Below are 12,269 nucleotides of genomic sequence, written 5' to 3' on the forward strand. Positions count from 1 at the left end.
GCCGACAAGAGGCTGGCACAAAGGGAAGCTGGCAGGAATTCCAGCACTTGGAACCATTGGCTAGGGTGCTTCTGGGACAGTCTTCCATTATTAACATGGTCTTCAGAAATACTTTTTTTTAAAAAAAGCCAAACACTCTATTGACATTCAGAAGCTAGGCACAGAAAGTTTTGCAGGTTTTGCAAAAACACCCTCCAAAAAAGACAAAAAATAAAAATAAACACTCCCTGCTTTTGATAAATACTGGTTACAACGAATGGCTAAGTTCTCCCTGTCCCCCCATGTATCAGCCCAATGCACGCACATAAAATAAATCTTGGCTTCCCCTGTCCTGAACTTGAGATGCTGGTGGAGGCAGAGTTGTTTAAACACAGCCAAAAGAGATACAGGGCGGGAAAACAAAAACACAAGACCAAAAAATCCCCTACCACACCATCTTAGTTATGCAAGAAGCGTTGTGCTTTTGTGAAATGCTTCATTTGCCAATTGAAAAATGGAATGAAGAGACAGAAATGGAGGCAGGTGAGGTTTTTAAAAAAAGAAAACCACCAGGATACGCCAGAGAAGAACAGACAAGCCCCCCCATGCACACACTTTCCATTTTGTCTGTGCCAGTCTTAGAGAGAAAGAGACAAGGGCAGAGTGAATAGCTGCCTCGTTCGGAAATGGGCCTACAGCCACTTCCCACTTTGGAAGCCTCAGCAGTCATTCTCTCGCTCACTCTCTTTGCGTTCTCCCTGCCCACTCTGGCTTGGCTGCCAAGTCAGAGTTGGCACAGCTTCCCAGGCAGCGCGGAACAAAGCCCTCTCCCATCCCTGAACAGGCACTGACAGTAAGCAAAGTGACAGGCGCATCTTCTGCGTGTTAATCCAAACGGAGAGGAGAAACTGACAAGAGAATTCAACCTCCTTTACCTTCCAAATAAAACAAAACGTGAGCTTAACATAGCTATGCCTATGAGAAAGAAAAAGCCTCTGTCTACCCTCTTTGAAAGGATCCTTTAAAAATACAGCTCGCTGCAATAAAGATTGGAGAAGGGAGGGGAAGGAGGAAAAAGCAGAAAAGAAACAGAGGATTTACCCACCAGCACCCTGGCAAACAAGGCTCCTTTGCATCTGTTGTACCTGTTCCTGTTGCCTTCCTTGCCTTTTGGAACCGTGACAAGAGAGAAAAGTCGCCTCTGGTGGGTTGCTCAAAGCGGCGGGTCTGCAGCACTGTGCAGGAAGTTGGCACTGATCCCAGGTAGGACTTTACTCCCACATTTCTACCCTCCACCTCCTCCCGCTCCTTCCCCTCCCCTCCTCCTTCTTCTTCTCCTCCACCCCACCCACCATCTCCCTTGGTAAATCTCCCCCTGCTCTCCCTCAACGCCTGTTCTTCACTTACCTCTTTTTCCACTGCACCACTGGGTCTGTGTGTGCGCGTGGGTACATTCACATTCTGGATCCATCAGAGGCACTCAGCACCCTCCAGAATTCATGCTAAGAAACACAAACACCCTTTAAGGGTGACCCGGGCAGCAAAGACAGCAACAGCTTCCTGCCTGCACTGGCTCCCCTAAATGCCTGTTTCAACACATGGGTTGGGTAGTGGTGGGGTTAAAAAAAATTCGTGCTGCCAAGGAGACTGGACAGAACGCAAGGGAGAGAAAAAAATACTCTGAACTCTGTACAGGGCAATGAAAGGAAAATGTTGAGCTTCGTGAAACTCCTAAATCCAATCCCTCCCTCCCCCTCCTTCTCTTTTAATAATGCCCTGGCTTCTGAATTGTTTGAGTCCACAATTGGGAGGGAATGTACAGTATAGACTCCCTGCAACTGGCAAGAGCCTTGCAAAGGGGGGGGGGAGAGAAGAGGAGGAGAGTTCTTACAATTAAACAGCGAGAAGAGCAAAGAGAAATTAACATCCAATTAGTGCCGTGTTTAACGAAGGAGACAGAGGCAGCCGTTGTTTTATTGCCCTGTTCTTTTCTTTCGGCTCTGACAGGCAGCGCGAAAGGCACCCCCAGATTGCGGTGACGTCATTTTCCCCCTTCTCTTCCAAGTTTCTCAGAGGTTGGCCATCACATTGGCTGGAAAAGTTAATTATATTTATGGCTGAGCTTCACACAAAAACAAAAACAAAAAAGAGAAAGATCTCTCTCGTTTGCAAAGAATCCAAAAAATTAAAACAAGGAAGATCTCTCCCTCTGCTTTTCTGACTTTCTTTCTCTGTGCTTGTCTGTGTGCCTTCGCTTGTTTTCCTGCTCACTCAGCTTGTAAAAGTTTGAGCTGTGTGACACTCTACCCGGCCTCCTTTGGCAGCATGACAAGAACTGCTTTGGTGTATCAAAGAGAACAGGCAGCTTTTAAGGAAGAAACTCAATTCAGAGAGATTAAAGAATTATAATGTTTTAATCAAGGGAGAGCAAGAGGATGAGTGGGAGGCTTTTCCTTACATCTGGATCTACATAAGTGGCCCTCTAAAGGCTGCAACGGCAATTTGGAATTGGGGAGGGGGGGAGAGAAAGAGAGATGAACTCAGAAGCAGGAATCCAGCATTAATAGTCTCCCTCTTTTTCCCCTCTCCATACACAACATGAACTTTGTGGGCTGTTGCATGAAGGAGATGAAGAGACGCCATGATGGCAAGGCCTTTGTATTCTACCAAGGGATCATACAGCATGCACAGAAAGATTGTTGGGCTTTTTTAATTCTAGAAAAAAATATTATTTCCATGGACACATAAGACTCTCACCCAACATGGTCCATTTCAGCCACCTGGGAGAAATTAAGCTGCTTCCTTTTTACCTCAGTATCACACCTATGCATTCCCTCCTACCAGGAAGGACTTGCATTTTTTCTATCAATAAGGGAAACAATATTCTTTAGTAAGGTGCTTTTAACCTTGCAACAACACCCAGAACTGTTCTTTCTCTCTTCCCCCTCTCCCCAGTTTTTGCCTCTTGAATTCTATGCAAACTGTTCAGACCGGATTTTTCCAGCTGCTAGAAGGAAAAGAGCTAAGCTTAGGAACAAACCTCTGGATTCTGACTGAAGTAGATGTATTCAAGTGATGTCCCTCCTGTGCTTGAGTAATGGTGTCCCTTTTGACCTGTAAGTTTAGAACCAAGCAGAGTCCTCTGGAGGTAGAAGCACATACCTTGAGCTAAAAAGGCTCAAGTTCAAACATATGTTTTTAAAAATTGGCTTTATTTTACCCTCCAGTTTCTGAATTGGGCTCATTTTCAATAGTAAACCCTCTTGAGTGAGTCGGAAGTAATATAGTACATAAACAAATAGCCCTGCCTTAGTTTACAAAGGAAATGGTACACTTTAAGAATACAAGAGTAGTCCTATTGGATCAGACCAAAGGCCGCTCTAGTCCAGCATTCTGTTCCCACACAGGCCAGCCAGATGCCTAAGGGAAGCCCCAAAGCAGGACACAAGCACAATAGCACTTTCCTGCATGCTTCCATAAGACTTGCCTCTTATATTTCTTTAGGACAACTACCAGTTAGATGAATGGATGGATCCGTCTATTTCTGGTCCATGTGTCTTTCCAATATGTTCACTCATAAGTCTGTTCTGACCCATTTTGGCATTCATCTACAAAAAAAATTAATTTATATATTTAAATGTGAAATTTTGTATATTTAAAGTAATATGGACATATTTCTGCACAATACACATACTTCTAAACACATCTCCTCTCAAACTACACACTTCTATATAATTTAATATACAGTTTAAAATGCATTTTGAGCTGGGAGTTGCATCACAAAATTTGGGGAAGGGGAAGGACTTTAGCTCAGTGGTAGAGTATCTGCTTTGCATGCAAAAAGTCCCAGGAGACTTAATCCCTGACATCTCCAGGTAGGGCTGGGGGACACTGCCTGCCTGAAATCCTGGAGAGCCACTGCCAATCAGTGTAGACAGTACTGAGCTAGATGGACCAATAGCGTGACTCAGTATAAGACAGGTTCCTATGTTCCTAAAATCGAAAGAAAACTATGTTCCAGTTCTCACATTAGTTTGGGAGGTGCAGATCAGGTCAGTTCGTATCAGAATTAGCAAAGATCAAATATTTCAAACATCCCTACTACCAAGTGCAAAAGCATCCCCTACACCCGCTGTCACTCCTGTTGAAATTCCTCCCTGCAGATTTCATTGTGATGAAATTCTAACAACCCTAAAGTCTTAATATGGTACCAGGTCAACAGAGGGGAAACTAGGGGGGTCACTGGTGGAATTTCCGACTGGCAATTCAGACATTTATGGAACTTGGAACTTGGCTTTCAGCTAGTCCATAGTGAGGGAGCATTTAAATGTATTTGTTTAATATTTTTGCGTATAGCTTTTCAAGAAAAATTCTTCCCAAAGCGATTTACAAGCCACACGTTGAAACATACAACAAAATACAATTTAAGACCATGCAGTCAGAGCATGAGTTAGTAACATCTCCCGACAGACAGCAAGGCTGCTGTTCTTGAAGAGGAGAGGTACTGTGAGAATGAGGTGCTAATCACTACAAATTAGCACTTCAAACCTTCCACATCAATCTTGGGCAGGTGAAAAAAAAGAAGCCAGGAGAGCAGAACACAGACGATAAAGACTCAAATCTCTTACTGCCCCATAGTACGCATATTCATTTTTTGTGGGCCACCATGATCTCTCATCATCAAACAGCACCTAAAAAAAGATGTAGAGATTCCCAGCAATGTGGCCTATATCATTGGACTATATAGTCATGAAGAATACCATCACCCTAATCTAGGAATACCTAGAGAAATTTTGGAAAGCTATCTTTCAAAATATAGATGTAATTGTTTCAGTATGCCAAAGGATGGATACACAGCTTTTTTTTTTAACAAAGAAATGTAAAATTTCCTTTATGAGTAAAATCAAAGGGCCAGAAGTTGTTTGTAATCTGATTTAAGTCAATTTCATATCTCCCTTGAAGTCTGCAAGACTGGGACAAGTGTTTGCAGTAAGGGGGGGGGGGAAATGAACACATATCTTTTTTGTTTTTTTCCCCTTAAATTTTTAATTTTTTTATTGACATCAAAATATACATAACCCCAAACTGAGAGGGATAAGTTGTATACAAAATAACCTTCTCTGCTCATGTCCAAATGTCTTTTGTAAACTCTTCTTCCACTCTCCTCCATCATACCTGTATAGTCATTCCACTGCTGATAGGTTTGTGCCTTTGTTTGTAATGAATGAAAAATTGAACCAAATGGGGCTTATTCAGTTCACTTTCATTATGACACAAATATGTTTGTTTTTGTAAACCCATTTGTATCTATTCATGACACATTCTGGATTTTTATTTAACCTTTCTCTCACTGATTTTACCAGGAACCTTTTGGCAGCCACCATTTTATTTTCCCAGAATGCCCTGGATGTTGAACCTCTCCAGGACAAACCAGGGGGTGGGATGGTATCCATTCATGGATATTCTCATTTTTGTGTCATGGATACCATTTTCCTACCCAGAATGTCATGGAAAAAAGAAACATCCAACTTTTGGGGGGGAGGAAATGGTGGTCACCAAAACCTGGGCAATGAGCCGCTACCACCACCACCACCTCTCCTCCACAAGTTCAATAATGAAAACAAATACACTTAAATGAATGAATCACATAACAAGTGTGATCTTAGTCAATGAATGATGAAATTAATTATTTAATAATGGAAACAAATGGAGTAACAAGACAATTCCCCTAGCTGCCAATTTATGTATAAAAATATTTATACACCACCCTCTTGCAAAACATTAGGGCAGTGTACAACATAAAAACATTTAAAGATACTACAAAACAATCATTAAAATGACTGGCAAAAATCATTAAAAAGACTGTTGGATCACCGCTGCCACAGTTGTGGCAAGGGTTAAGTGGCTCATATTGCTCCTCAGAAAATCTGGATGCAACGTTTCTCACTCAGCTCAGTTCCTGCCTGATCTCACTGCTATGTGTTACCTTCTTTTTTATGCTGTTATCAATCATTAATTTATGATGCCCCTATTCTTTTTTCTAAAGGGAGAAGATGTTTTGCTGTTTGTAATGCAAGCAATTTGTGATATAGTTTTGTATACTGCTGCAACAAAAACCAGCAAGAAAACTATAAAGAAGAGCTGACCAGTAGCTAACTTACAGCATCATGTTGACAGAGTTTCTTGCCTCCTGCATTTGTCATCTGCTCCCCAAGTATTTTGCATAGTCTGGGATGTCATTGAAACAAATAATAGCGGGAGGAAAGCCAATTTATAACTGCACTTTCTGACCTCTCTCTCATCACTAGTTACTGTTTTAGATCCCTGCCACTATTCTCTGCTGAGACTTGGGCCCTCTAACGTTTGGATCACCTGTCTTTGCACCTAGTTATTCTACATTCCAGGCAATGAACACAGCTGGCTGCCATGTCCCCCTTATTTATACTGGTTTTCCCTGCTAGCTACTTCTATAAGATTTAGGCTGAACTCCTAAACTGTATTGTGGCCAGTTATTCTTGCTTTGGTAACTGTCCATTTGGATTATTGTCATGTGTTGTATGTAGGGCTGTCTCCGAAGAAATGGCAACTGGTTCAAGACATAGCATCTGTGTAAGTGACTGGTTGCATGGGACACATTTTGGCATATAAGCAGTATATAAATTAATTAATAATAATCTCACTTTACAACTATATTAGCTCCTAGCTTTTCTTGGACAACAGTTCAAAGTACTGGTCAAAAGTTCTAAACAGCTTCGGATCTGGGCACCTTAAGGACTACCTACTATCACATGAATCTGTCATGTAAAGTCACACTTAGAAGCTTTTCTCCTTACTGCCCCTCTGCCCTTGGAGGTTAAGTGAGTAGTGATCAGGGTAGAACCATTTCAGTTATAGCATCCTGGCCCTAGAATAGAGAGTCCAGGTGAAGACTTTTGTATTTCCCTGGGCTTTTTCAATTTGCCAATTTTAAGTTTATTCAGTTTGTATTTTTCTCTGCTGAGTTACTACTGATGTTGTTTTATTGTTGTATCAAGTTTTGATATGCATTTTTTCTTTCTTTCAGTAAGCCATTCTTCAGAATCCTTGCTGAATAGTAAGATATAAAATGTCAGAACAAGCTCACTTATTAGGAAGTAAGCCTCATGGAACAGGGCAGGCTTTACTTTTGAGTAAACAGACATAAGACCTTACCACATGTTGCTTTTTGCCCAAACTTCCTATTACTAATAATTCAACATTAAGGATGGAGAGTACATTAATTCAGTTTGCATTTAAAGATGAACCTACCTAATTTGCACAATATGAGAATCAAAACACAGCCATCCTTCGAAATTTGCACTTCTCTGAATGTTGCAATGCAATTCTCCAGCCAAGTAATGTGTACAAAAATGCATTCTAGGGAAAAGCATGTAGAAAAAAATGCACCTATTAGTAAAAAAACATACAAAATGCATTATTATTATTACAAAAATGTGTATATTAGGAGAACGTTGCACTAAAAACTACCAAAATGCAGATGAATTTTCATGACTTAAAAGTACAAATGGGTGTAGAAATATGGATAACCAAATTTAAGATCTGAAAAATATGAAGAATCCTCAGTTGACAGATCCACCCATCCCTACTTGACATTCGCACTGGCCTGAAATACCTATTACCTGCTTTATAATTCCCAGCTCCAAGAGAGATCCTATAGGACAGCAGCCTATCCAGCTGTCTGCCTCTGCACACTCTCTTTCATTTCAAAGCCAGCTGTGACCTTCAAGCTGCTCACTGGGGATGTGAGGCCTGACCCCACCCCCTCTAGCTGGGATCTGTTGTCTTGTCTACGTGCTGCCTGCTCTGGCACAGTACAACAAGAGCAGAGAAAAGTAAACATTCCTATCGCTCTGGGCCAAGGGCGTGTTCCACAGCCTCAAGAATGGCTTGTCTGTTTAGCACAGGGCAGTGCGTCATCCTTAGTCATGCCCCCCACACTCCAGTGCTGGGTGTAGAACAGCCTCCATAGTTTAGAGCGCAGGATGCACCTCCACCATACCTTAGAGCAGTGCGAGCACAAGGAGCTGAAATGTTGTCTCTTTTGCTCTAGTTGCCGTCCCAAACTTGTTGCCCTCCACATGTTTTCGACTACAACTCTCATCATCTGGAAGGCACCAGGTTTGCTCCCCTGGCTTACAATGTAGCTTTAGAGCAAAAGAAATTAGTCTTCAGCTGAAAACTGCTCCCCAAATTTTTCCTCTGTCAAAAGTTTGATGCTAAAGAACATGCCAGGTATGTTCTGAATATTCAAGTGTTTGCCAAACATGTGTAAGCAGTGTTTGACATCTCATGATATTTGATTTCAATATTTTGACAGTGACAATTTAGCATTTGACAATTGGGACCTACAACACAATGTTGCAATGTGGAATGCTCCCACTCTGTGTGCTGCTTCCCAGCTGGCTCGCTGTCCGTTCTATCCCCCCCCTTTTTTAGATTTTTCCAACGGTGTTCTGTGGCCACTGGGCAGGCTTAGTCCTTACCTGGCTTTGGGGTCCTCCCTTTACATTTTCTTTTTAAAATTTTGTTGAGGTTTTCCCCAAGTCCGCTACTATTTACCTCTTGTGCATGAGGATAGTATTTTGATCACATAATGATCATGTTTTGACCAAATAAAGACTGGCATTCAGAGAATGAGTTTGCCACTACTATGCACAATGGTGTTTGATAACTATTACAGGGATTTAAAATAGAGAAGGTAGTTGATCTCCAAAACTATGTAACACACACTTTTTAGCATCACAGCCACCCAAAGCTATGGTAGATATACTCTGAAAGTGAAAAGAACCAGACTGATCCTACAGAGTTGCATATTGCACCCTGTGTCTGGGGAGCAAGGCAGGCCCAACTGGTTCTAACCATGAGCCTGTGACCAGGGACTATCCTCTGTTTTGCTTTCTGCACTGCAGCTACAACAGGCTTGCAATGGTATTTGGCAACTGATGGCAATACCTGACAATGGTGACAGCTTAAGAGTGGTTTATATTAAACACCTGCCGCAACAAAAGAAACCACAATACACATACCGGCATCTTTTCGTGAAGTGCTTGACTTTTAGGGTAAACATTTCACATTCAATTGATAAATGCTAACATTTGAGATTTGGGCAAATTTCAGCTTTTATCTGAGAACTAAGTTTCAAAACAAATCTACCCATGTCTGTCTTTTTTGCATGGTTCTTGTAATTATGATGATAGCTGCTCACTTGAGATATATATCACATTGGCTATGATCTTCAGCAGTCTTTCCTCCATGTGGCAACAGTATCTCTTACTGGGACAAATGCTCACTGCTGATAAGCTTATCTATGCAAATACTGTTAAGGGGTCATCTAAAGCCACCAAAGGGGGTCTGACGATATGGATGCCCATGTGACTTGAAATAGTTAAGTGAACCAATCCATTTGCTTGACTTTTTAAGAGCAAGTAAAATCCCCTACAGAGCCTTTTTGCAACTTTATTTAGCTATGTCCTTAAGGCCAGCATATGAACTGGAGATGATCCAGGAACCTCCTTTCCTTGGACTCGTGATTTTTGTTAACAAAAGAACTGCAAGCCATCTACACAAGCCGTGAATGTTCTTAGCTGTAGCTTCCTGGAAAACAGCAGCTCTACATTATGCTTGGGGAGGGGGGGGAGAGGGAAGCCATTTGCTGTTCAAGACAAGATGCCATGCACTCAGAGTCGCCAGACGGAAGTGGCTGCCAGAACCAGATATAAAAGGGGAAGGAAGCAGATGTAAAAGGGGAGGAGAGGAGGGGTTGTCCCTAGGGGTGGACTGTGGAAGGCTGTGAAAATGGATGGGAACAGAAACAAGGAAAGAAGAAAAAATTGTACAACAGGAACATTAAGGTACACGTGCTCTACAGGGCAGTTTGCTAACTTGGAAGGGGTAAAGCCATGCTCTCCTTTAGTTTCCTCCCCAGTAAACGAGAAAATTTTGGTTAAGGAGCCATCCCTCTCAAGACTCAAAACTGGGCTACCAAATTAAAAATAGGAGACGGGTGGCATGTTACTGGCTAGAGGAATCAAGTTTAAGAGCAGACTCAGTGTGATCTCTTTCAGTGGATCTGATTTATTATTTTAGTACTTCAAACCCCCTTAAACCTGAAAAGCCCGCACTTGTCTGCCGTCAGTGCATAGCTGGCTTTTTTTAAAAAACAACAACAGTGAACTGATGCAGTGCTGATCCAGACAGAAAGGCCTTTTCCGGGCTATTTTCCAAATTCTTGGTAGTGCACTGTAGTATGACAAGAGCATAGAAACCTATTATACCTCATAAGATAGGATCCTGAAACAAACACCCCCTATGTGTGTGATCAATACAGTGCTACAGAATCTGCTCACCATATCACTGGAGAAAGCAAAGCTTGCTCTACATAAAACAGCAGGGAATTTAGCACCTTTAACACTGGATGAAAAATGACATTGGCTCAACACCTGTCACAACATCTGTTGTCTTATTTTAATACTCTAGTGGTCAGTTGTATAGCAAACCCACTGCCAGAAGCCAAATGCCCAGCTGATCTAATACATATTGTTCAGCAGATCTCTTGGAAGATAGAAACTGAACTATAGTTACAAGTTGCCATACACAAGACCTAGCGAAAAGAGGATGCCTCAGTACTGCAGACTATGGAGTCCAAAAAAATGCCACTAACAATAATCTGGAGAAATATGGGTGAGCAACCTGTAGCACTCGGGATGTTCCTGGACTACAATTCCCATCAACCTCAGTCAATATGGCCAGTGGTCAGAGATGATGGGAGATGTAGCCCACACACATCTGGAGGGCCACAGGTTACCTATTCCTGATATATAGGAACATGAGCGGGGTTGGAAAAGACTCCTGTGGAGATGCTAAGGACTGAACCAGGATCAAACCACGTGCTCCACCATCAACTTGCAGGCCTTCCCTATTGTCTTCTACAAACTGGAATTTCAACCATAGAAGATTTTCAACTTAACATTTAAAACTCATTAACAAAAAACATGACTACAGACTAGGAGAGTGGTCCCCAAACTTTTTTTTCCATGGACCACTTGAAAATTACTTAGGGTTTTGGTGGACCTAATGATTTTTCTGTCTGCTGTAGCAGTTGTAATGTGCTGGGCTAGGTGCTGTATGATTTTAAATTGTAACTTTATACATGCTGTGTACCACCTGAATGAAGCTCACGGACCAGTTTGAGAACCCCTATATTAGGGGTTGTATCCAACAAAGTTGTCCTGTTAGCACAATGACTTCTGCCTGCATAAAGGAACTTCTGCATCTCTTTGTACCCCTCCTTCAAAACTGCTCCAAAAGGTTGGGAGAACCTCCAGAACAGATTTGCTGTGGCACATGGGGAGGGACAGGAAGACCCATCGTGCAGGTGGAAGTCCTTGCGGGAACAGGATGACTTTGTTGGATACACCCTAGCTGAATCAGCACACAATTTGCAGATAAGGCAACATGGTAGCAAAGGGACTCTCATGAATGAGGCAGCAACTTTTCATAATGGAATATTTAAGAAGGCAATTACTGACCAAAACATATCCCTGCTCTTGAGAAATAAAAGGCTAAAATAAGACTTGAGGGTAGAAATTTGAAAATATGCCTAAGGTGCCAAGTGAAAATCAATTATCACCTGTATCTGTATTCTTCAAATGGAAGGTAACTGTGGCTTTTACTGGCCCTGATGCACACATATAGCTTAAAGGTAGATTAGCATAATCTAATCTTAACAAAGTGCAATATTCCCAAGAAATTTATAAACAAGTCTGCATTTATACAACACTGGAGTATACCATAAACCTTTCACATATATTATATCTGCAAATTTACAGTGACCCTAAAAAGTATAGGCCTGCGTGACCCCCAAGATAAAATTAAAATCAAAGCTAAAAAAAGAATGAGTTTCTGATGGAAGCAAGATCTGAACTGGAGACTTACAAGCTCACATTCTTAGACTGCAATCTTATGCACTCCTATTTGGTGGTAATTAGTTCTGAGTAAATATGCCATGACACCTAGTGTGGTGTACTGGTTAAGGTGTTGGACTACGACCTGGGAGACCAGGGTTCAAATCCCCACACAGCCAGGAAGCTCACTGGGTGACCTTGGGCCAGTCACTGCCTCTCAGCCTCATGAAAACCCTGTTCATAGGGTCGCCATAAGTCGGAATCGACTTGAAGGCAGTACATTTACATTTTTAAATATGCCATAGGATTGGGATGCTACACTACACCAGTTCTCACTCTGTCTTTATG

General features: G+C 41.9%; 1 protein-coding gene across 7 annotated transcripts in view; it reads right to left on the reverse strand.

Moving 5' to 3' along the window:
• Positions 1-12,269, reverse strand: part of MTCH1 (mitochondrial carrier 1) — a 48,024-nt gene that overhangs the window by 13,721 nt on the left and 22,034 nt on the right. For all 7 annotated transcript variants that reach the window (XR_009763509.1, XR_009763505.1, XR_009763506.1 and 4 more), the window contains exons 12-14: positions 7,267-7,374; positions 3,020-3,587; positions 1,387-1,481 (exon numbers count right to left, since the gene is read on the reverse strand). The gene's annotated coding sequence lies outside the window, so the exon portion shown is untranslated. The remainder of the gene's footprint in view (positions 1-1,386; positions 1,482-3,019; positions 3,588-7,266; positions 7,375-12,269) is intronic.

Source organism: Rhineura floridana, chromosome 6 (assembly GCF_030035675.1).
Source record: "Rhineura floridana isolate rRhiFlo1 chromosome 6, rRhiFlo1.hap2, whole genome shotgun sequence".
In the NCBI taxonomy this organism is placed as follows: domain Eukaryota; kingdom Metazoa; phylum Chordata; class Lepidosauria; order Squamata; family Rhineuridae; genus Rhineura; species Rhineura floridana.